The 26,428-nt window shown below is 37.6% G+C and overlaps 1 protein-coding gene across 8 annotated transcripts in view; it reads left to right on the top strand.

Moving 5' to 3' along the window:
* Nucleotides 1-26,428, top strand: part of PLS3 (plastin 3) — a 93,219-nt gene that overhangs the window by 10,798 nt on the left and 55,993 nt on the right. For 2 of the 8 annotated variants that reach the window (XM_032250762.1, XM_032250756.1), the window contains exon 1: nucleotides 21,181-21,301. The exons of the other annotated variants lie outside the window; for them this stretch is intronic. The gene's annotated coding sequence lies outside the window, so the exon portion shown is untranslated. Of the gene's footprint in view, nucleotides 1-21,180; nucleotides 21,302-26,428 lie in introns of those variants that run through there. 8 annotated transcript variants of the gene reach the window in all.

Raw genomic sequence — 26,428 nt, 5'->3', positions numbered from 1 at the left:
TCATAAATGTACAAAATGAATTTAGGCTGTGCGCCGTGGCTCATGCCTGTAATCCCAGCACTTTGGGAGGCTGAGCTGAGGTCTGGAGTTCGAGACCAGCCTGATGAACATGGTGAAACCCTGTCTCTAATAAAATAGAAAAATTAGCCAGGCATGCTGGCAGGTGCCTATAATCCTAGCTACTTGGGAGGTTGAGGTGAGGGAATTGCTTGAACTTGGGAGGTGGAGGTTGCAATGAGCCAGGATCGTGCCATTGCACTCCAGCCTGGGTGACAAGAGTGAGACTCCGTTTAAAAAAAAAAAAAGAAAATGAATTTAAATATGGCCTTTTTTCTCAGCATAAAGTAATTTCTAAATATAAACCTTGTGTGAACAAAGACATCACTTATAACCCAATATAATCAAATCTAAACTAAGAACAAATCGCATTTAAACATTGTTATTTCTTCTTTGCAATAATTATTGCATACCAAAAAGGAGCCCACTATGAGTTAATGTTACTTAAATAGAACATTGCTCAGCTTACAAATGAAGGTCAGCAGACACCAGTGTCTTGGAATAAAATAGCCCTTTGGCAAAAAAATGAGCCACACCCCATTTAGTTTTTACAAAAATAAAATTCTTTCCAGCTTTACTAAATTGTAGATGTTGTGCACAGCATGTACTTCTGCAGTAGTTGGTTCTGCAGCTGTGGAAATACTCATGTATGCAGAAGCCCAAAAAACATCTATTCACCATTACTTGCACATGCAGCTCTTGTACTTTCTGTAGTACAGTATTCTGTTAAGTTTTATTTGACTCGTGGATAATAACAAGTAACTGCAGGTACAGCCAACACTTTAATTTCCTGCTTTGAACTTCTGGTCACAGACCTTAATTTTTTATTTTTTGAGATGGAGTCTCACTCTGTCCCCCAGGCTGGAGTGCAGTGGCATGATGAAGGCTCACTACAACCTCTACATTCCAGGTTCAAGCAATTCTCCTGCCTCAGCCTCCCTAGTAGCTGGGAATACAGGTGCACACCACAACCGGCTAATTTTTGTATTTTTTAGTAGAGACGAGGTGTCACATGTTGGCCAGACTGGTCTCAAACTCCTGGCCTCAAGTGATCTGCCCACCTTGACCTCACAAAGTGTTGGGATTATAGGTGTGAGCCACTTTGCCTGACCCATTGTCACAGAATTTGAGCAGGAATACCTAGGATTTCAAATCTGACAGTTGTTTCATTTGGTGGGAAAGGATCAAAGCAATGTACTATGTCTGCTGTATATGGTTTTCTTCAAGAGCAGTAATAAATTTCTGCCATGTACCAAGGGCATGGGAAAAAGCTGTATTTCTAGGGAGAAAGGAAATAAGCCCTGAGAAAAAGCCTCATTCTACTAGTTCCTTTCACAGTGTACGTGGCACACCACAGATCTTAATATTTATATTTGAAAGAGTGAAACATGGATGGCCATAAATGTTCCTTGCTGATAACGATTGAACTGGGGAAACCTAATCAGGAAATGAGTGATTTATGAATTATATTGCATAAAATAATGATGTGAGCCTATAAGAAGACGGAACAAATGGCTTCCTAAGTTTTTTGTTTTTCTTTAGGTTTTAGTTATTTTCCTTCTCTTTCTTTCTTTCTTTCTCTTTCTTTCTCTTTTTCTCTTTCTCTTTCTCTTTCTTTTCTTTTCTTTCTTTCTTTTGAGATGGAGTCTCCCTCTGTCACCAGGCTGGAGTACAGTGGCGCAATCTCGGCTCACTGCAATTTCCACCTCCTGGGTTCAAGCAATTCCCCTGCCTCAGCCTCCTGAGTAGCTGGGACTACAGGTTTGCGCCACCATGCCTGGCTAATTATTGTATTTTAGTAGAGACGAGATTTTACCATATTGGCCAGGCTGGTCTCAATCTCCTGACCTTGTGATCCACCTGCCTCGGCCTGCCAAAGTGCTGGGATTATAGGCATGAGCCACTGCAACTGGCAAGGTTTTAGTTATTTTCAGTGAAGGATTATGAGTGAATGTTATCAATAGCGTTTTCACTGTGAGAACTTCTTAACTGTGGAGTCAAAGAGAAAATTAGGATGTATTAATATTTTCACTTTTATGGCAGCTTTATTAAGATATAACATACCATCTATTTTAATAGATTTTAGGATATTCACAGATACATGTGACCTTCACCAGTCAATTTTCGAACATTTTCATCACCTCAGAAAGAAATCCCATATACTTTAGCTATCACCTTCCACAGCACAGCACTCTAACACGACAACCCTAAGCAACCACTAAACTATTTCCTGTCTCCATTGAGTTCCCTATCCTGGGCATTGCATATAAACGAAGTCATATGATAGGCAGTATTCGTGACTAGTTTCTTTCATGTAGCATAATGTTTTCAAGGATCATACACCTGGTAGCAAGTATCAGTACTCCATTCCTTTTTATTGCTAAATAATATTTCATTGCATATGTATACCATATTTTGTTTATTCATTTGTCCATCAGTGTACATTTGGGGTTGTTTCTACATTATGGCTATCATAAATAATGGGACATGCAAACATTAAGTGTCTAACCATGAGTCAGCTAATGAGTTAGAGGTGGTGCTAACAAGATAACATTTCATTTGTTACTACTCTGATATTAATATAAATCCTTGCTTTGATTGAGCACTACTGATTTTTCCATATAAGTTTAGCTATTTTTTTCTTGTTTCCTGATGCTTATTGGCTTATCATTGACTTGTTCTCAATAATGTTTTCCTTAGTAGTATATATACTTGAATAATAGAAAGCCTGTAAAAGTTATATAATCATCTTTTCTAAAACTTATTGCATAATAGACAATTAGCATATTTTTTTTTTTGAGACAGAGTCTCATTCTCTCACCCAGGCTGGAGTGCTGTGGCACAATCTTGGCTGGCTGCAACCTCTGCCTCCCGGGTTCAAGCAGTTCCCTGCCTCAGCCTCTGGAGTAGCTGGGATTACAGGCGCCCACCACCACGCCTGGCTAATTTTTGTATTTTTGGTAGAGATGGGGTTTCATCATGTTGGCCAGGCTGGTCTCAAACTCCTGCCCTCGTGATCTGCCCACCTTGGCCTCCCAAAGTGCTGGGATTACAGGCATGAGCCACCGTACCCGGCCTAGCACATTTTTCTTAATCTCATTTTTTGAACACTATTCTAAGGAGCAAAGGCAAGCAGTATTAAGGAGTACAGAAGTACATGATAAATGCTTTGAAATGCAATGGTTTCAATCAACTGAAAGCATTACTGAGCACAGCTAATACATTTACTTTTAAATTTACTATTGAGGTATGAAATACTTCCACATAGAACAAAATTTAAAACCCATAAAGGGCCATAATGATAAATTAGCCTGTAACACTTGACAATTTTAGAAGACATCAGTGTGTTATGTTTAGGAATTTTGACATTAAGTTTGAGGGAGTCTATCTTCCGACCTTTTAGGGATGAATATGAGAATGAGGGAATATAAAAAGATGATTAAAAGAATCACCAGGCTAGAAATGATGGCTCATGCCTGTAATCCCAGCACTTTAGGAGGCCGAGGCAGGAGAATCGCTTGAGCTCAGGAGTTGGACTCCAGCATGGGCAACAGAGCAAGACCTCATCTCTACTAAAAATAAAACAAAATTATCCAGGCATGATGGTGTGTGCCTGCAGTCCCAGCTACTTAGGAGGCTTAGGCGGGAGGGCTTCTTGAGTCCATGATCATGCCACTGTACTTCAGTATGGGTGAGGGAGACCCTGTCTCAAAATAAATAAAATAATTGTCCTCAATTTCAGATTGTTCCTTAAAGCACCCTTAACCCCAGATTCACCAGATCAAAATAGCTAATGACCCATAAAACTTTACTCTGTCATTATCTTCTGGAGTCAACCCACAGATAAATTTTTAGATCTAGTCTCCTTATTCTTTTGGGCAGGCAGAACCTTGCAGATCCTTTAGGAAAGGATAGGCTTCCCTGAGAAAGGTGGGCTAGAGTTCAGTCAAAAAAACAAAAGGTACAACTCTCTGGAGTCCTATTTAGAACTTCCTACATATTTAATTGACCTTTGCTAATTATTAACAATGTGCCTGCTACACTAAGATAAATAAAACAATGTACCATCATTTGAAGCACTAAGAGCCTAATCCACCTACTGATTTTTACAAAGGAGGCAACTGAAGTCTGATTTTGGTTTGCCTCAGCATAGAATGGTCCAGGACGATGGTGGAGGATCAGGTCGCCATCATTGGAGACCCAGATTGTAGTAGTGGAACTGCTCCGTCATTCTCGCTATGTATTTAAACTCCACATCCATGGTCAACTTTGTTTAGGTCATATTAAACCCAGAGTACTCATATGCTGACAAAACTTCAGTCCTAAACACTGGTCATAAAGAGTTTCCTATATTATATGTAGTATATCCAAAATATTTTGAGAACTCTAGTTCCAGTATATTGAAATATTGAATATACATTATAGGGCTTATCACTCCTGCTTTCTTTTTTTTTTTTTTTTTTTTTTAATTGAGACGGAATCTTGCTATGTTGCCCAGGCTGGAGAGCAGTAACGTGATCTCAGCTCACTGCAACCTTTGCCTCCAGGGTTCAAGCAGTTCTCATGCCTCAGCCCCTGAGTAGCTGGGATTACAGGTGTGTGCCACCACGTCTGGATGATATTTGTATATTTTGTAGAGATGGGGTTTTGCCATGTTGGCCAGGTTGGTCTCGAACTTCTGACCTAAAGTGATCCTCCCGCCTCGGCCTCTCAAAGTGCTGGGATTACAGGAGTGAACCATCATGCCCGGCCCACTCCTGATTCCTTCTGAACTGGATTTTATCATTCTCAGAGTCAGTCTTTCCTCTCTGTATTACTCCTTGACTAGAAAAAAGTTCATTTCATTTATTTATTTATTCACTTATTCAAGTATTATTCGAGTACCTTATATATGTCAGATTCTCTTCTAGGCACTGGGAATTACAGCTGTCAATGAAAGAGACAAAAATCACCATCCTTATGAAGCTTATATCCTACTACGGGAGAGATAGAAAATAAATAAATGATTTTATATATTAGATGCTAATGTGTTATGGAGAAAAAGTAAATTAATGGTATAGGAAGTGGCAAGAAGGGTATTGCCATTTCAAAATATGTGGTCACAGAAGGCACTACTGAGAGGGAGATATTTCAGGCAAGATATGAATGAAATCAAGGAGTTATCCATCTAAATAATTTGGGGAAAAGTGTCACTTGAACAAGTAAAAAATATTTCTGTTAGCAGATACCTAAATCATCACACTTTGATGTGTTTTAGCCCTGAAATTTTCCTTTATGACAGCTCCTTTTTATTTTGGTATTGAACATAAAAAAGTAACTTTCACCCAGATCAAACACTCTAGTGGAGTCATGAACTGACTACATATGCTAAGAATATTGTGTCAGAAGTTAGGTAAAAAAAAAAGTTTTGAAAAGATAAAGTGGGAATAATGTTTAAAGCAGGATATGGAATTAATACAACTAAATGTTCTTCATTTTCCCTGTTTTAATTATACTATATTCTGTGTTTAATTCTGAATTAGATTTTTTCATTACATGTTTTATTTTGAGATAATTGTAGATATACACCTACTTGAAGAAATGGCACAAAGAGATCCTGTGTACCTTTACCGAGTTTCTTCCAATGGTAACCTCTTACAAAACCTTAGTACAATAGCAAAACCACAATGTTGACACGGATACAGACAAGATGCCAATGAGTTTCATTACCACTAGATTATTTTTTATTGCCCTTTGATAACAACACACACCTCCTTCCTCCCCAACCTCCATTTTTGACCCCATGAAAGCACTAATCTGTTCTCCATGTCTGTAATTTTGTCATTTAGAAATATTGTATAAATGGAATGATATAGTATGTAGGCATTGCAGATTAGCTTTTTTTCACTGAGCATAATTCTGTAGAGATTCATCTAAGTTGTTGTGTATGTCAATATGTCAATACCTTGTTCCTTTACATTGTTGGATAGTATTCCATGGTGTATATGTACCGAAGTTTATTTAACCATTCACCCATTGAAGGATATCTGGGCCATTTCCGGTTTTCCAGTTATCACAAATATTTTTGTACAGGTGTTAGTGTGAACTTAAGTTTTCATTTCTCTGGGGTTAATGCCTGAAGAGTGCAATTGCTGAGTTGTATCAGAATTGCATGTTTGGTTTTATAAGAAATTGCCAAAGTGTTTGCCCAGAGTGACTGTACCATTTTGTGCCTCCACCAGCAGTGTATGAGCAATCCAGTTTTCCACATCCTTGCCGGCCTTTGGTGGTGTCACTGGTTTTTTTTTTTAGCCTTCCTGATAGATGTGTAGTGATAGCTCATTGTAGTTTCATTTTCAGTTTCATCATAGCTAACAATGTTTAACATTTTTTTCATGCACTTATTTCCCATCTTATGCCCTCTTCAGTGAAATGTCTGTTCATGTCTTTTGCCTATTTTCCTTCTTTTTTAAGATAGGATCTTGCCCTGTTGCCCAGGCTGGTGTGCAGTGATGCAGTCAAGGCTCACTGCAGCATCAGCATCTTGGGCTTAAGCAATTCTCCTGCCTAAGCCTCCCAAGTAGCTGGGACTACAGATGTGTACCACCATGCCCAGCTAATTTTATTTTTTGTAGAGTTGGGGTTTTGTTATATTGCCCAGCTGGTCTGAAATGCCTGGCCTCTAGCAGTACTACCCCCTTGGCCTCCCAATGTGCTGGGATTACAGACATAAGCCACCATGCCCGACACTTTTGCCTGTTTTCTAATTGGATTATTTGTGTTTTTACTATTGTGGAGTTTTAAGAAGTCTTTATGTATTCTAGATTTTTTTTTATCAGATATGTGGCATACAAATATTTTCTCCTAGTTTGTAGAGCATATCATTTTATCTTCTAAACAGTCTTTCACAGAACAAAAGGATTTATTTTGATGAGACCCAATTTATTAATATTTCCTTGGATGGATTGATTTTTGGTGTCATGTCCAAGAACTCTTCATCAAATCAGTTCCTGAAGAATTTCTCTGTTTTTCCCGCTAAAGTGTTATAGTATTATGTTTTACAGTTAGGTCTGTGATCTGTTTTAAGCTAACTTTTGTGTAGGTTGTGAAGTTTAGGTTGAAGTTCCTTATTTTTTGTTTTGGTCTATGTTTGTCCTCCTCCACTGACAAGCTTTTCCACACCCCTGTGAAGAATCAGTTTAACATATTTGTATAGATCTATTTCTGAGTTCTGTGTTCTGTTCCATTGTTCTGAGTATGCATTGCTCTGTCAGTATCACACTGCCTTGATTACTGTAGCCACATAGTCTGACCTAATTCCAGGTAGATTCTACCTGCCTTATTTTTCAGCAGTTTTAGGTGTTCTAAGGCTTGTTCCTTTTGATGTTAATTTTTAGAAGAAGCTTGTCTATAATTAAAAAAACGGTTCTAGGATTTTGAGAGGAATTGAATTAATGAATTAGACTTTTGAAATTGCATATGTAATGTTAACAAAGTTAAAAATGATAATTCTGTTAAGGAAAACAGTTTCGTTCCTTTCAAAGTCTAACACTAGCTCTTATTTTCTAAAGAAATGTGTATTTTTGATTTTGAAATTATTGAATGATTATTAGCAGTTTCTTTTTTATTTTTTAAATTTTTTGTGTGGAGATTGCGTCCCACTATGTTGCCCAGACTGGTCTCAAACTCTTGGTCTCAAGCAATCCTTCTGCCTCAGCCTCCCAAAATCCTGGTATTACAGGCGTGAGCCACCATACCTGACTAGCAGTTTCTTTTTCTCTCTTTTTTTCTCTTTTTTTCTTTTCTTTCCTCTTTTCTTTCCTCTCTTCTCTTCCTTTCCCTCCCCTCCCCTCCCCTCTCTTCTCTTTTTTTCCTTTTGAAAGCAGAGTCTCACAGTGTCACCCAGGCTGGAATTCAGTGGCATGATCTCGGCTCACTGCAACCTCCACCTCCCGGATTCAAGTGATTCTCTTGCCTCAGCCTCCTGAGTAGCTGGGATTACAGGCGCGCGCCACCATGCCCAGCTAATTTTTTGTATCTTTAGCAGAGATTGTGTTTCACTATGTTAACCAGGCTGGTCTCAAACCCCTGACCTGGTGATCCACCCACCTCGGCCTTCCAAAGTGCTGGGATTACAGGCATGAGCCACAGTGCCTGGCCAGCAGCAGTTTCTTTTTAGCCATAACGTGGATGACCTTTTTTAATGGCCAAAATTGAAGTTTTTTAAAGTAATGACACATTTTGATTTAGGTATTTAACTGTCAAGTTCTAAATCACTGATATGTTTTTGAATTTAAAAATTTTTGAAGGTTTACTTCTGGAATTTTTAAGATCGCCCATTAGATTTATAAGGCTGTTAATAAGATTCCTAAACCTATTGTTTTGCCTTAGGAAAGTATGGTTTACCTTTTCTGTTGTCTCAAGCAAATTCGTCTCCCCATATTGCAAAATGGAATATGCTACTAAAGAGTTGAAATTTAGGATACTGGGGTTTGGAATATGTTTATTTTCATGAATAGTAAGTCAAAAGTTTTTTAATGAAAACAATTATGTATTCTCTTGCTTTGATCATTGATTCTGCAAAATAAAATCTTAAAAATTACAGAAAGCATCTGATAAACTTCTTAATTTAAAAGAACACTCAGAAATTTACTGTCAGATATTTTTTTAAAAAGAGGAAAGCTGTCAAACTGATTAGGACTGAAGAAGAACTGAAGAGAAAATGTCACCTTGTTGGTTTTGGGTGAGGGAAAATTGAATGAGATCATGCTTTCATTTCTGTCTTGCTTTCTCAAGATAAAGCTTTTCCACTCTCCTGTCTGCTTACTGATTCAGGGTGGTAGGCACAAAACAAAACATTCTAGTTATATTTTCCATTTTGTTTATATTTAAATTGGCTCTTTATTCTTTAATAAAGCATATTAATATTGTGAATGTGGGATTAAGTGGTTAGACTTAGAAGGCATTTGAAAATCACAGTCCAAATGTACTACCCTAACTACAGTAGCAGCATTACTTCTATAATGAAAACTTCCCTAGGTTATAGCATCTGGCTCATAGCATTATCATTACAGTGAAGTTTATTATCACTTGTATTAGTGATATGTTACTTCTCACTTACTCCTGACCCTCTTAGGTAATGTAAAACTATAATTTAGAAAGTGTGATTTAAAGAAGATGCAACATAATGGTACTCATATGGTAAACATATATCCAGATTTGTTTCTTCACATGTAATTTATCTGCATTTTAAAATTTATTTGGTATAATGAGAAACTTTTTTTTTTTTTTTTTTACTTCAGGTTCTGGGGTACATGTGGAGGTTATGCAGGGTTGTTGCATAGGTACCTACATAACCAGGTGGTTTACTGCCTCTATTCCCCCTTCATCTATATCCAGCATTTCTCCCCTGTTATCCCTCCCCACCCTCAAATGTCCCTCCCCTAGGCCCCGCCTCACTGCCCCCAGTTGTGTAATGCTCCTCTCCCTGAGTCCACTTGTTCTCATTGTTCAACACCGTCCTATGAGTGAGAACATGTGGTGTTTGGTTTTCTCCTCTTGTGTCAGTTTGCTGAGAATGATCGTTTCCAGATTCATCCAAGTCCCTACAAAGGACACGAACTCATCGTTTTTTATGGCTGCGTAGTATTCCATGGTGTATGTGTGCCACATTTTCTTTGTCCAGTCTATCATTAATGAGCATGTGGGTTGGTTCCAGGTCTTTGCTATTGTACACAGGGCTGCAATGAACATACGTGTCCATGTGTCTTTATAATAGAACGATTTATAGTCCTTTGGGTATATACCTAGTAATGGGATTGCTGGGTCAAATGGAATTTCTATTTCTAGATCCTTGAGAAATCACCACACTGTCTTCCACAATGGTTAAACTAATTTACACTCCCACCAACAGTGTAAAAGTGTTCCTATTTCTCCACATCCTCTCCAGCATCTGTTTTCTCCAGATTTTTTTACGATTGCCATTCTAACTGGAGTGAGATGATACCTCAATGTGGTTTTGATTTGCATTTCTCTAATGACCAGTGATGAGGAACATTTTTTCATATGTTTGTTGGCCTCATTTATGTCTTCTTTTGAAAAGTATCTGTTCATATCCTTTGCCCACTTTTGAATGGATTTGTTTGTTTTTTTCTTGTATATCTGTTTTAGTTCTTTGTAGATTCTGAATATTAGCCCTTTGTCAGATGAGTAGATTGCAAAAATTTTTTCCCATTCTGTTGGTTGTCGGTTTACTGTAATGATTGTTTCTTTTGCTGTACAGAAGCTATGAAATTTAATTAGATCCCATTTGTCTATCTTGGCTTTTGTTGTCATTGCTTTTGGTGTTTTAGTCATGAAGTACTTGCCCATGCCTATGTCCTGGATGGTTTTGCCTACGTTTTCTTCTGGAGTTTTTATGGTGTTAGGTTTTATGTTTAAATCTTTAATCCATCTGGAGTTAATTTTAGTGTAAGGTGACAGGAAGGGGCCGAGTTTCTGCTTTCTGCACATTGCTAGCCAGTTTTCCCAATACCATTTATTAAACATGGAGTCCTTTCCCCATTGCTTGTTTTCGTCAGCTGTGAGAGACTTTTAAAACCTCATTTTCTTGAGCAGTGAATTCTCAGCTAGTGAGCCAGGACAGTCTACCTCATCAAAAGAACTCTGCTAATTGCTTTAGCCTATTTCTGAGGTAATTAGCTGGAAGAGGGAAGAGAGGTTACTGATGCATAGGTTAGTTTTTGCTAACAGTATGATTTTTAGGAAGTGAAGACCATAAAAGCTTTTTGACATGTGGCAGAATTCATTATGATGACACTTTAGCTGTACCAGGTAACAGATTGCCAAATAAAACACCAAACAAGTAAGACTGGTCAGTTACAATCCAGTCTCTAGTACTCTGAGCCAGTATAGTATTATGTTTATGGATTCACTTCCCTCCTCAAAGTCATACAATTGAGGCATCTCAGTAGAAATAAAATAAACCAATTTTTGTAGGGTATCTCCCATACATTTGAATGGTAAGAACATATAGCCATTAATACTTTAAGAGACCATGTTATTTTTGCAGCCAATCTTAAGGATAAATCTACATTGTGTGCAGAATTCTGTGTTGAGCCAGACTAACAATGACCATTATGTGTAGAAAATAGTAACCATTGTTGCTGATTTAAACTGTCTCTGGAGATTTAAACATTTTTTAAAAAATTAAGCTAATAGGCCAAGTGCAGTGGCTTACGCCTGAATCCCAACACTTTAGAAGGCGAGTCAGGCAGATTGCTTGAGGACAGGAGTTTCAGACCAGCCTGGCCAACACGGCAAAAGCCCATCTCTACTAAAAACACAAAATGATTCGCTGGGTGCGGTGTGTATGCACCTGTGGTCCCAGCTACTCAGGATACGGAGGTGATAGGATCGCCTGAGTCTGGGGGAGGTGATAGGATCGCCTGAACCTGGAGGAGGTTGAGGCTGCAGTGAGCTGTGATTGCACCACTGCACTCAGCCTGAGTGACAGAGGGAGAACCTGTCTAAATAATAAATAAATAAAATTTTTAAAAAGCTAATAAAACCTTGATGGCAACATAGCCAAAGAAATTAATCAGAGAAGAGTGGTGATTACAAACAGAAAGCATAGTGGAATAGTTGAATTACACCTGCCAAAGGAACTCTAAACTATATTATGTAAAGCTCAGGACCATCTACTTGTCTGAAAAAGAAATTCCAAAAGTATACACACCAAAAAATTCGAATTTTTCAGCTGGACTTTTTGTGAAAGTTTCCCCCCACCACCCCAAATTCAAAAGAAATATAAAGCGAGCCATTCAAGGCAAACTCCCAATGTAATGGAATTAATTAATTAATTAATTTGTATTGTGTTTTGAAAGTGTATATATATGCTTGCAAGAATTACATGGAAGAATTAGACTGACACAGAGTGGCTCTCAAAGTGAACATCAGAATCTTAAGGACATTTTATTAAATAGCAAGTCAACAATTTTTCTCCGTGAATGTGACTCCACAATAATAGCAGAAATCAGAAAATATTTCACATGCAAATATATCTGAAATTCTTCATGGATATATTTAACACTTTGAAGTGATGACAACATCTGGTAACAAGTAGAAGCCAGAGTCTTAAAAGCTATGGCTTCATGTTACCACTTCATCTGAATTAGTCATTTAAAGGGGATTTTATATGTATTCCTAAGAACTGACAAGGTTAATCTTACACTAGGGCAAGCTGGCAGGAAATGCTAAAGCGGCTCTTTCTTTTGAAGGTTTTGTTATTCCTCCTGAGGTCAAAAAGTAGTTGTTTTAAAATTTGGAAAGCTAATGCAGTGATGTTTTGACTCTTAACACTGAGATATTTTTCTTTCTTTCTTGGGGAGGGTGTGTGTGGCAAGTCTGAGGAAAAACTTGATACATTGAGAGTTCTTTATACTTTCCACTCCACTTCTTTTCTCTCAAAAGTCTTTATTTTCTAAAGGTGCAAAATTTGGAAATTCATTTCAGTTGCCAAATATGAGCATGGATTTGGTGCTATTAGAAGATATAACCTATCACGTGTTTGGCCAGGTTAGCTTTCAGCAACGATTGTATTTTATAGGATTAGCCAATGGAACAAGAGAAGATGTGTTTTATTCTTATTTATTTGCTTTGCATTAAAAATACAAATGCTAAAAGTTTATTCTTGATTATGAAATAAACCACTATAATATATGACACTGAGTTAATTCCTGTAGGCTGCAAAGTCTTCCACATACATCCATTTAATAAATATTTGTTGAGTGGCTACTGGATGCCAGGCACTGTTCTATAAGCTGAAAATAGATTGCTGAACAAAACAGACAAAAAATTCACAGCCCTCATAGAGCTTATTAAATATTAAAACAGTAGAGCAATTTTAAATTATTTATTGCTATCACTCAGCTTTTAAAGACCTTCACTAAATGAATTTTGAGAACTTTTGCACATTTTATCTACAGCTTGAATGGGGAAAAATATGACATTTTGTTTGGAATCTAGGGCAAGAAGCTAGAAGCTGATAACTAAAGTAAATATTTTCTTCTGTGATCATCATTTTTAGTTTTCATGTATCAGTGTTATACTTAGGCCTTTTGAGGAATGTTACTAGTTTAACTTGTGGATTAATTCTTGAGGATGGGCTTAATTTGTAGTGAGGGGAGGTGGTGAAAGGACCAAGTAGCCCTGGAAATTAATGTAAAGTCATGGCATTTATAAAAGTAACTTCTGTCATTTGAAAAATTATAGAATACTTAAATGTATTTAACGCTCCCTGTGGAAAATGAATGTATTGCTCAGTTATTTTTGCCTATGTGAGTAGTACAAGAGCTGACTCAAAGGAGATGACATGATGGTTCCTGTCCTGAAGTGAAATAAGATGGTGGGTTGTGGTGGAAAATGATGTGGTCATGCCCATATTTGCTCACATCTCTGTTTGGTTTCCTTTTATAGAGGGAAACCAGGGAAAGGCTCGTTTCTTATTTTTTGTTTCCTTTTTGTATTTTCTTTTATACACCATTTCCCTTTCTTTTTTTTTTTTTTTTTCTTAAAATTGCATTATAGTGAGTCGCAATTCAATTGGCTCAAGTTGTACTTTGTAATGACATAAATAAATACCCCTTAGAAAAGTCATAGTGGAAGCATTATACCCATTTTAGGGACAGACACAGCCATCTGAGCCCCTTGAGGATATGAAAATCATGTTGCAGAAATCCTCATATTTCCTGATGCCAACTACTGTAGTGCCTTTTACAGAATAGATGCTTAATCAGTATTTATCTATTGAATAAATATGAGCCAGGAAATTTAATTTTGCTCTCCAAAATCCCAAGGATGTTATAAAGCATGCAGAAATTTTTTTAAACTTATTTATTTATTTATTTGGAAATGGAGTCTCACTCTGTCGCCCAGGCTGGAGTCTCACTCTGTCGCCCAGGCTGGAGTACAGTGGTGCAATCTCAGCTCACTGGAACCTCCACCTCCCAGGCTCAAGTGATTCTCCCAACTCAGCCTCCAGAGTAGCTGGGACTACAGGCACGTGCCACCATGCCAGGCTAATTTTTTGTATTTTTAGTAGAGATGGGGTTTCACCATATTAGCCAGGATGGTCTCAATCTCCTGACCTCATTATCAGTCCTCCTCGGCCTCCCAAAGTGCTAGGATTACAGGCGTGAGCCACCATGCCAGGCCTAAAAATTTATTTTTATGGACTTATTCAAACACATTATGAAAAATAGCATTAAGAACTCCCAGCTTTAACAATTATCAGTATTTTATGTTCTTATTTCATCTTTGCTCTCCCCTTCTTTTTTATTTGAGATTTGCTTTAAAATAATCCACATGTTGTTTTACCCATGAATACTGTAGTACATTTAGTTTTTAATATTTTAAGATAGTAATGTTTGCATTTCATATGGAGTTTTACTTTTAAACCCTTTCTGAGCTAATTTATGCAAGAGACAGAAATTCTTAACCGCTTATCGGAAGAAAAATCTAATTTGTTGTGTATGAGCTGGAGGTTAACTCATTTTGTAACATATACTTCTTTTTTAATCTTTTAAAAAATTTTATTAAAAGTTTCCAAACAGCACTGTCATGTAACTACATGTTATGTCATGACTGTCATGATAAAGCCATGCCTTTTGTACATGAACCTGATTCAGCAAAATGTGCTTTGGAGTAGAGAAGCTGTAGATTTTTGTCTTCCTTGAATTGATATTAAAGAGATGTTTTTTCTTTTTCACAGTTCAAAAGTACGGAACTCAGGTTAAAACCTAGATATGTAATTTTGTTAATTTTATTTTCAGTTTCAAAATTCTTGTTAAAACCTGCATACCTTATAGGTTTGTTGTCTCTAAAGTTAGATGCCTCCTTCATAAATATTACTGAGTAAAGCACCAGTTTTCAAAAAGTATGGTGCATGGGCTCTTGGGGGTTAAAACTACTTTCATGATAAAACTAAATTGTTATTTGCTTTTTCACTGTGTTAACATTTGCACTGATGATGCAAAAGCAGTAGTGGGCAAAACTGCTGAATCAAGGTAGTGGCACCACAGTGTAGTAATAGCCATTGTATTCCTCAGCACCATACCATCACCTTTAGAAACAAAATCTTACAACATGCATTTACAAATGTACTTGATGAAGCAGGAAAAAATAATTTTATTAAATCTTAATTCTTAGGTATGCATCTTTTTAATATTGTGTCTGATGAGATGAGACGTACCCATAAAGTATTTCTGCTGCATATAAATATATGATGATTGTGATGATTGTCTTAAGGGAAAGTATTTGTGCAGCTGTTTGAGTTGTGAGCTAAACTAGCTGCCTTTTTAAAAATAGAAAACCATTTTTACTTTGAAAGATTGAATTAACTGATTGATTATTCAGACCCAAGTATCTGACAGATACTTTATTTAAAAATGAACCAAGTGTGCCTGTCACTGCAAGGGAAACAACTGAGAGTATTTGTTGCCAATGCTAAAATTAGAGCTTTCAAGCAAAATTCAAGTTTTTGAGAACTTTCATTGGTCACCATTGTATCCGATCAATAGTTAGACTTTTCTAATGAAGTTGACAGTATATTTAATGAAAATGATTTGTTAGATTTTGTATAATAAAGTGTGCCAGCATTGGAAGGCCCACATAACTTAATGAAACAATATTTTTCCAAATGACCAATACTTGATGTTACAAAATCAAGCATGGGTAAAAAGTCCATTCTAAGTGCAAGATAGATGAATAGATTTTGAAAAAATCATTGATAGTTTACCAGACTCTACACTGCAGCCAACCTTTAAGAAACTACCACTTCTCAAGTTTTGGTGTGGTATTGAAGAATATCTGTAAGTATCTGGAAAGCGTCTTAAAATATTTCTTTCATTTTACAAGAGTATATATGTAGGAGGCCAGATGTTCTTCATACACTGGAACCAAAACTGGTATTGCAAAAGACTGAGTCCAAAAGCAGATATAAAAACCCAGCTTTCTTGTACTAGGTTAAACATTAAAGCTGTTTGTAACAATGTAAACAATGCCACTCTTCTCACCACACTTTTTTTCAAAATATAGTTATTTTTCATTTAAAAGCTTATGTTAACCTGTAATGGGCTTATTATTGTTAAATAAATAAATATCTTAAAAGTTTCCTAGTTGCAATTTTTGATGTGACAGACACACTGATAGATCTAACCCACGTGTCACCAAGCTCATTGGGATTCTTAGATCCTGAGGCCAAAAAGTTTAGGAACTGTTGAGTTGGATTTTTTGTTGTTGTTTCCCTCCTTATCCCGTTGCCCTCCCCCTTCACTTTTCTCCCATTCCCCTTCCTTTTCTTTGTTTGCGTGAGCTGGAGATCCTCAGGGTAGAAAATTATAGAGCATGTGAGTTATTCCTTTGTATGTTTTTATTAGCTATGAGCAGAGCATGTATGCCTTTTAAATCCGTTCCTTGCCCCATGTATAGTTCAATGTATTTTGACCTTTTCTTTATCTTAAAATTTTGATTACTTAGTTACACAAATGAAGAGCTAATAAATACTATCAGGGAGACCGCTCTCGGAATACTGAATTTTATATTTTCTTTTGATACAGTCTTACTCTGTCGCCCAGACCGGAATGCAGTGGCGAGATCACAGCTCACCTCCTGGGCTCAAGCTATTCTCCTACCTCAGCCTCCCAAGTAGCTGGGACTGCAGGAGACAGCCACCATGCCCAGCTAATTTTTTGTTGTTGTTTTTTGTAAAGACGAGGTTTTGCCATGTTGCTCAGGCTGCTCTCAAACTCCTGGGCTAAAGTGATCCACTTGCCTCTGCCTCCCAAGGTGCTGGGATTACAAGCACCAGCCACCACGCCTGGCCAGAATATTGAAATTAAGATATATTCTGACTTATTTTTCCCCAAATATGAAAAAATTAATTACATAAGTGACTTGATTATTAAAATTGACACATCCATGCAACAAGTTTATATACCTAATGCTGTGCCTGGCATGAATTTCCTAAATTTTCCAATAGTGTCCCAAAATTACAGTAGCAGTTTCTTAAATATAAACTTGTTGCCTGTTTTATATGTTAGATCCCTTTGCTTCTATGCTTCATTCACTATGTTTGTTTGCTTTTTTTTTTCCTTTTTTTTTCTTCTTTCTGTTTGCTTTGTTTTTATAAGTCATGAAGATGGAAAAAATCCTGTTTCATATAAGGAAAACAGATGAGTGTTGTTGAGGTGTATTATTAAGCACAGTGGGAGAGGCCACCAATGTACATGTAACACACGGAAAGTATACCTAGTGCTGGGTGTGGTGGAAAGCATGATGTCTGGATGAAAGTTGTAAGAGACTTTAGAATTACTATGCCTAGCTCTTGTGTTCCAGCTACATATCCCACTGATACTTATATGAAACTCCTGTAACTTTTTAGGGTGTGACTCTTCTTTCCACCCTGGGGTGGGAGTGTGTCCACAAGTGCATGTGTGTGAATTCTTAACTTTATGTTTGTTTTTTCAGATGAAGTCTTGCTCTGTGGCTTAGGCTGGAGTGCAGTGGTGCAATCTCTGCTCACTGCAACCTCCACCTCCAGAGTTCAAGCCCATCTCTTGCCTCAGCCTCCCATGTAACTGGGACTACAAGCACACACCACCACACCTGGCTTTTTTGTATTTTTGATAGAGACAGAGTTTCATCATGTTGCCCAGGCTGGTCTCGAACTGCTGACCCCAGGTGATCCACCCTCCTCGGCCTCCCAAGGTGCTGGGATTACAGGTGTGAGCCACCGTGACTGGCCCGGACTGAACTCTTAATGCCTGGCCTGAACTCTTAACTTTTTGGTTTCTGTTTGTAACATCCAGCGAGAGTGAGAGTGAGAATTTGGTTTTCATCGGCTTTCCTTAGCATTCATTTTGATGAATTTGGGACGCAATGTAAAAGCTGTTTTCATTCTGTGGCCTGCTGATGAAAATGTAGAATTTATTACAGAACCCTTGCCACCATCTTACATTCCCAAACCAGTGTTCATTACCCATAGTAAAAACCGAGGTCCTGTTCACACACATGCACATACACAGACATGCTCCCCACCGCCCTCTTTACACACATACCCATACACACCTCAGGTGGTGAGTAAGATAGAAGTTTACAAAATGGGCCACATGCTAAAACTGGTTAAATTACTGATGTGGTAGATCTGTCTTTTAAGCCAGGCACAGTTGCTCAAGCCTATAATCCTATCACTTTGGGAGGCCGAGGTGGGTGGATCACCTGAGGTCAGGAGTCCTGGATGAGCCTTGCCAACATGGCGAAACCCTGTCTCTACTAAAAATACAAAAATTAGCCAGGCATTGTGGTGGGTGCCTGTAATCTCAGCTACTCAGGAGACTGAGATAGGAGAATAGCTAGAACCCAGAAGGTAGAGGTTGCAGTGAGCCGAGACTGAGCCACTGCTCTCCAGCCTGGGTGACAGAGACTCCATCTAAAAACAAAAAATGAAAAACTGTCTTGTAGGAAATGTCCTACCTAGCATTTACTAAGTAGAAGATGTGCCTTTTTGAAGGGCATATCTATTCCTAGAACTTTAACTACAATGTTTTGCAGTAGAAATAAATGCTATTATGTTAAGGTGAAGAGACTTTAGAATTAGCAAGTTGGTGTTGACAGATCACACTGAACGAAGATTAACCTTGGAGTTTAGAAAGCTGGAGAGCATATGTATTCCAGATGACCAGGGAAGGAAAAGTCAGTGAAATAGTTTTTAAAGCCGGGTGCGGTGGCTCAAGCCTGTAATCCCAGCACTTTGGGAGGCCGAGGCGGGTGGATCACGAGGTCAAGAGATAAAGACCATCCTGGTCAACATGGCGAAACCCTGTCTCTACTAAAACTACAAAAAATTGGCTGGGCATGGTGGCGCGTGCCTGTAGTCCCAGCTACTCAGGAGGCTGAGGCAGGAGAATTGCCTGAACCCAGGAGGCGGAGGTTGCAGTGAGCCGAGATCGGGCCATTGCACTCCAGCCTGGGTAACAAGAGCGAAACTCCGTCTCAAAAAAAAAAAAAAAAAAGAAATAGTTTTTAAGTAGCACTGTTACAGCAACCTGTAAACCTTGTTTCTTATAGAGAAAGCTGTTTTCTAAAATGAAGGATTACATATTTAAAACATTAATTTCCTCAATGATACTGCTACATATCTGAAAAGGGTGGTTATGTAGCATTTGGGACAGACCCATCTCAGTGGTTTGAGGCAACAGGTGTGGCTGAAGAAAAGGTAAGGCTGGGGAGAAACCAACATTTCTGGTCTAAACTGATACTGTCTTCTTACCTGAGGCAGTTGCCTATGCTCCAGTCTTCTCTGTCTGAAAAATGCGTGGTAACACACACTCTTCCAATTAATTCAAAATGCTTGGTAGTTACCTACTATTCCCCGATAGGCCACAGGCAGATAGTTCTATGCTTGTTTTAGAAATGGAGAATTTGAGACTCAGAAAAGTTGAAAAAGCTTCATTCACATAGTGAGTCAGCAACAAGGACACATGTAAAAACATGTCCTCTGACTTCTGCCATTATATTCCTTTTCTTCTGGGTTGTGTTGCCTTTTGATACTTCACAAAGGTTTTGTGATTGGTGAGATAAATTAAAGGACTTCCATGAAGGAGGCAAAATGTAACCCAGTGTCTGCTGATGGTGGTTAGTGATGACGACAGGAGAACACTGTCTGCCTCATGATAGGGACAATCCAGTAAGGGCTCCTTTTCACACTTTCATAAGTCACCTTCTTATGCTGAGAGTTCAGTATGCTATCATAAAATGCTTCACTTTGTTGTATATTATTTATGAAGGACTAGAGTATCTATTGTCTCTCTTTCATTCTCATGAGATAGATTAGAGCAGCAGATGGCATTATGCATGCTTTATCCCAGACAGAGGATAATATCTGCCACTTACTGAGCAGCACCTTGCTGGACCCAGATACTCTTATGTATTTATATCTTCTCATTGGGTCATGGTGTAGATTTGGAAAATATGCAGAATAGCTCCATTGTTATAGATATGAAACCGGGGTGCAGAGAAGCTAAGTAATTTGTTCAGGGCCACACAGACTTACAAGTCTTTCAGACTCCTGAGACCCTGATGCTTTCATTGTGCTGCATTTCCTCTTAGATTATTAACTTGCCCTATGTCAGTACTGAAGCAGCCTCCTCAGCCTAGCCCAGTGCACCAATTGATTGTTCTCTCTCATAAAAGGCACTCGCAACTAACCAGTTGCCTAATTTAGCGATTCACTGATTATACTGCTAGGCCAGTTAAAGGCAAATTTCAATAATGATAGCAGTTATCACATTCCTAGTACTTACCATGTGCCAGGCTATGATCTAAATTTATGACACATATTAAATCATTTAAGCCTTACAACCAATAGTAAACTGTGACATGATGGAGTTGCTCTTATCTTCCTCCTGGGATGAGAAAATAGAGGCAGAAGAGTTTTAAGCAATTTGCACAGTTAATAAACTGTGAGGCAAGGATTTGAACCCAATCTGGCTTTAGACCTCTTTACTTCACCTCTCAATTAGAAAATTATTCAGTTCAGCAAGAGTTGGCTTAGTTCCTGTGTGCTATTCCAGCAGAAAATATAGTTCCTACACAGAAGAGCTTACATTTTTGACGTAAATCAAAATGTATATACTTGAAATCAATGCTACAGCGCCTTAGCATATGGGGTGTAAATGTTGTATATGGATCAAAATGAATAATAGAGACTGTAAGTGAGTGGTCTGAGAGTTAATTTGCCTTTGCAGGTAATGTTCTTGACTATGGACGAGTGACTTGGGCACTGGGGAGAAGCTGTTCCATGTGTTCTAAAATAAGCAGGTTACTTGGCTACTGTTCAAACTCTAAATAGGTATATGGGTTGTAGCTATTTGACCTGAACTAACTTTAAATTCCCTTGAGTACTTGTATGGTTTTGGGAAAAAAAAAAGAAAAGAGAAGAAAACTTTTCTCCAAGTGCTGCATTTAGGTTAGAATTTATTAAATTCCTCGCCAAATACTGCCAGGCTGACAGGAAGGGGATTCGTAAGTATTGTATCATTCTTTTGTCAGGGTGTTCTCTTTTTCTAGCAGGAAGTGTTGTGACTTGCTCTCTAAAGTTGCAATTGTAAGAAGAATGTTGGGTTTCCAGATTGCTCTTCTGGGCGTGGGAGAAGGTTCTGTCTGTCAGTGCTGCCAGGAAGAAAAGAACCACGTTTGCTCTCAGCGGGTAACTATATTAATATTATTTTGACAGGTTCTAACTTTCAGATTACTAAATTTAAATTTAAATACTAAATGATTAAGTAGAAATTTACTTTTAAAAGCTTGAAATTCCTGTTATTTATTTGGCTAAACATTTGGAGTGACCTTAAAAATATTATTTATTGAAGTAGAATCAAATTTGTCTTAAGACAAAATTTTGAAGTTTGGAATCTAATGTGTTCTGTGTGTATTCTGTATTTTTCTTTAGAGACTGCTTAGAAAGTTTACACTTTTAAAAAATGTGTTTTGAAATCAAGTTAGGTATCTAAAACTCTAATACAAACAATAATCTAAATTATTGTCTATATTTGTGTTGGTGTTGGGATTTCAAATGCCTTTGATCCCAGTTAAATGGTTTTTCAAAATTCTGTAAAATAGAGATTGAAATGGCTGTCATGATAGAACGTGTCGTGATTAGATTGGTATTCAACTCTTCCTAAGTGAGTTAAATCAAGCAGTTGTCTTAATATTTATAATTTATAAAATAATAAAAATCACTGGTGATTAAATTTTGATGGTGTTATTGGTACTTGGCAGCAATAGTGATTTCTGGTGCTCAGATACCTCAGGGTTTTCCATCACGTGGTAGTCATATAAGTTTAATTTCCCCATATTTCTGGCCAAGGGAAGTATAGCTAGTTATATAGTCAATCCTTACTCTGAGTTGAGTCTCCTCTTGGTTTTACTTAGTATGTGCATGTGAAGTAAAAAGGGAAGTATGAAGCAAAATGAACCAGTTTTTTTCAATTAGCAAGAGCTGTATTTGCTAACATATAAGCAAGGTATATAACACTGCAGGAGGCATTTTCAGTGACTTGCAGATAGCTTTCTGCTTAGTGTATATAGTAATTTGAGTTGAAGGTCACAATATTTTATGGTATTTTTATTTGGAATTGAAATGAAGCATGGTAACTAGTCTGATCTTGCCTAGCGTCTCTCTCTCTCTCTCTCTCTCTCTCTCTCTCTCTCTCTCTCTCTCTCTGTCTGTTTCTCTTTCTTTCTCTCTGTCTCTCACACACACACATACACAGACACACACACCCCACCCCACCCCACACACATCCCTGAAAGTTGCCCTTGGCTTCACACAAACATTTGTTAATTTTCATAAGAAAGGAAACTGGAAATACTTCTTAGGTATGAAAATTAATTTCATTAGCAGCAGATTTATTTTCCCATAAATTTAGATTTTGGAAAGTAGATGTCAAAGTTTACTTAGGAGTTATAGAAGACATTAGACCTTTCAAAAGGAAAGTGGGCTATTTCAATCTAAGAAGTTAGTTAATGTACTTTCTGAAGATAGGGGAAGGAGAGGTATATTTTTGTTGTGTTTTTGGGTTTGAAATAGTATTTTTCACCACAGGAAAGAGGCTTTTAGATTGTAATTAAGACTTGCATTAAAAAGCTACAAAATACTTGCCTGAGAAACATTTAAATGATGTCTTTAATCCAACCAAATGGAATTGAATATTTCTATTATTGGAAAAAGCTATGTATTAATTTATTTTTAAACAGCCATTGCTTTCAGATCTTATCTTTGTTTATAAAGTACAAAAAGAGGACAGGAAACTTTTACCTAAATTGGAGGTATTTGAGATTCCTTCAGGAAATGACACAGGATTGGGCACCCTTTGGGGTTTAGATGACTCATACAAATGGGTACTGAAAACAAAACAAAACAAAAGATCAATTAGAATCCACCTAATGATCAGTTATAACACAGAATAGAGGTATTTCCGGAAAAATGAACTCATTTCTTAATAGCTATGTAGGGGTGAAATCACAGGATTTCTGAGATTTGCTTTAAAATAATTCGGGGAAGAGACACAGGAAGGAGGGAGGGAGAAGAAAGGACAGGAAGAGAGAATAGATGAACCAAGCAAATATAGGGAAATCAGGATAAATGTAGAATCTGTGATGGGTTTATGTGTGTTTTTTGTGCTCTTTTCTCTTGTATATATTGAAAATATTAACAATAAAAATGTTAATATACCTTTAGTTTGGAGCAATTTACATTTACTTCTAAATGTTAACTTTTATCTATAAATTGGAGGCCTGTCAAAACGTGTTTTACGCACAATATGTATGACTGTAAAGGTAAAATGCACTGCTTGAATGCTAAAATGATTGCAAGTAAAAACTGCTTCTGAAAAGATTTCTTTCTGTTTGACTTTCAGCTAAATTCAAAGGACAGGTCACAAGCATCTTGAAGAGTTCTGTAATATCTTGAAGCATTGAACAAGGGTAGATAGTTAAAGCATGATAACAGGCCAATTGCATGTGAAAAATGTGAGGATGCTATTGATCTTGACTATTTTGTTCACAGCTTTCTCCAATAGTGTATGTGTTTTTAAAACTACATAGAAGGCTATATAGCCTGCATGATATGTAGGTCCACGCACTTTCCCTGCTCACCTCCATCAAAGTTTATTTATTGAACAAACATTCAGTAGGTGCTTGTTGTAAGCCAAGATACAAAGTCAAATAAGATACCAACTGGGCTTTCAACGAGCTCACAGGCTCGTGGAGGAGATAGAGAAAGAAATAAAAGCTGAAAGGGCTATAGGAATGTGGGGAAGGGAAGGAAATGGTTAGCAACTATGACCCTATGACACATCTCCTTTAAAATAATACAAGGCAGGGCATGGTGGCTCATACCAGTAATCCCAGCACTTTGGGAGGCCTAGGTGAGCAGATCACTTGAGATCAGGAGTTCAAGACCAGCCTGGTCCACATGGTGAAACCCTGTCTCTCCTGAAAGTACAAAAATTAGCCAGATGTGGTGGAGCATGCTTATAATGCCAGCTACTGGGAAAGCTGAGGTGGGAGAATTGCTTGAACCCAGGAGGCGGAGGTTGCAGTGAGCTGAGATAGAGCCACTGCACTCCAGCCTGGGCAACAGAGCAACACTCTCTCTGTCTCAAAATAATAATAATAACAATATAAAATAAGGCTGGACACAGTTTCTCACGCCTGTAATCATAGCACTTTGGGAGGCCGAGGCGGGCAGATCACCTCAGGTCAGGAATTCAAGACCAGCCTGTTCAACATGGTGAAACCCAGTCTCTAGTAAAAATACAAGAATTAGCCAGGTGTGGTGGTGCACACCTATGTAATCCCAGCTACTCGGGAGGCTGAGGCAGTAGAATCGCTTGAACCCGGGAGGTAGAAGTTGTGGTAAGCCGAGATCCCGCCATTGTACTCCAGCCTGGTTGACAGATACAAAAATTAACTGAGTGTGGTGGTGTGCGCCTGTAATCCCATCTACTCTGGGTGCTAAGGTGGGAAAATTTCTGGAGCCCGGGACATGAAGGCTTCAGTGATCATGACACTGCACTCCAGACTGGGTGACACATCAAGATTCTGTCTCAAAAAAAAAAAAAAAGAAGAAGAAAGAGTTTTTGGTTATGCTGATGTGCTACAATTAATGAACAGTAAATATATATATACATATAAAACATTATATATATATATAAAATACAAACAGAAAATTGGAGATGGTTTAATTGGTTGTGGATATTACAGTGGTAGAAGAGGGCTAAAATGGCTTAGTCTAACCCCATGTGTGACTTTTGCAAATAACTCTTCTGCTCTCATCTCTCTTCCCCACCCTCATTAATAAACCTTTATATGTTTCTCATGGATCCATAGGGGTTATTGGAGCAGTGTACGTGCAGAACAGAACAATCTCTTCTTCACATTAAAGAATAGACTGATGTTTAAGCCTCCTTAAAGGTTTTGGATATATCCAAGGCCAAATTATAGTTATAGGTAGGCAGCTACTTGGAGTTAGATAAAGGGTAGAGTTAACCTTCAGTCATAGATAGAGCCTTCTAAAGTTCATTTCTCAATTGATTTGGAATTCGAAGCTTATTTTGTCACGGAAATAGTGGTAAGGTTTTTCAGGTTACTTTATGAATATCTCTGAAATCTTTTATTATCTGATGATATGGTTTTGTTCTGTGATATCTTACTTTATTTTCATTTTATTCTATGTGAATTGTAGAAGCACAGTTACTAAATATATCCAGATTTATGTTCCATCAGCCAGTTACATTATTCTCTAGTTCTTGATACTATACAATCTAATCAGTGGATATAATAATGCCTCATGAGAAAACACTGTCCATTTTATTTGGGGTATCTAATGATGTCCTCTGTTTAGTTTTACAATTTGCAGCTAAAATATTAAGTAGAATGAACAGAGCTAGACCTGAAAAATAACTTTCCAAAGTAAACTCTGCTATACGTGGTGAATATTTCTTTGATGGATGTTTGCTCACCGCACTGACTAAGAAGCAGTCTTTGGCTGAACGTGGTGGCTCATGCCTGTAATCTCAGCACTTTTGGAGGCCAAAGAGGGCAAATCACTTGAGCCCAGGAGTTCAAGACCAACCTGGGCAAGATGGCAAAACCCTATCTCTCCAAAAAATACAAAAATTAGCTGGGCGTGGTGGTGTGTGCCTGTAATCCCATCTATTCCGGGTCCTAAGGTGGGAAAATTTCTGGAGCCCAGGACTTGGAGGCTTCAATGATCATGACACTGTACTCCAGACTGGGCGATACAGCAAGATTCTGTCTCAAAAAATAGAAGAAGTAATTTTTGATAATGCTGATGTGCTAGAATTAATGAACAATAAAACACTTCAACACTTTTCCTTCTGCTTTTACCTTCCTAAACTTTTAGGACTAGGAACCTATGACACATGTGAGGGCATTTAGGTTTTGACTCCTTTATTTCGACTTTCAGAGCAATGAATTATTAAATAAAAATTATACATATGGCCTCTTAAGCGTTTACAATTACTCCTTTACCAAGATTTTGTGAAAGTTTTCTAAAATGAGTCAAGCAAAATTCCAAGCCACTTGTTCCTTGAGAAAAATCTGTAAAGAAAAAATATATTAAAAAAATAAAATAATATTGAAAGAAAAGTAAATCACATAGATACTTACTTGAGTGTTTTATATTAAGACCAAGTTATTAGCACTGATAGAATGGAAATGGTTGTTCACAATACTTAGAATTCAAGAGGCTGAAATTAAGCAGTATTAATATAGAGAAGCAGAAGCCTGTCTTATATAGGAATGTATG

The sequence above is a fragment of the Sapajus apella genome, unplaced genomic scaffold, assembly GCF_009761245.1.
Source record: "Sapajus apella isolate SASKATOON/1434 unplaced genomic scaffold, GSC_monkey_1.0 scaffold73, whole genome shotgun sequence".
Classification (NCBI taxonomy): Eukaryota; Metazoa; Chordata; class Mammalia; order Primates; family Cebidae; genus Sapajus; species Sapajus apella.
This window is presented reverse-complemented; position numbering and strand designations above follow the sequence as displayed.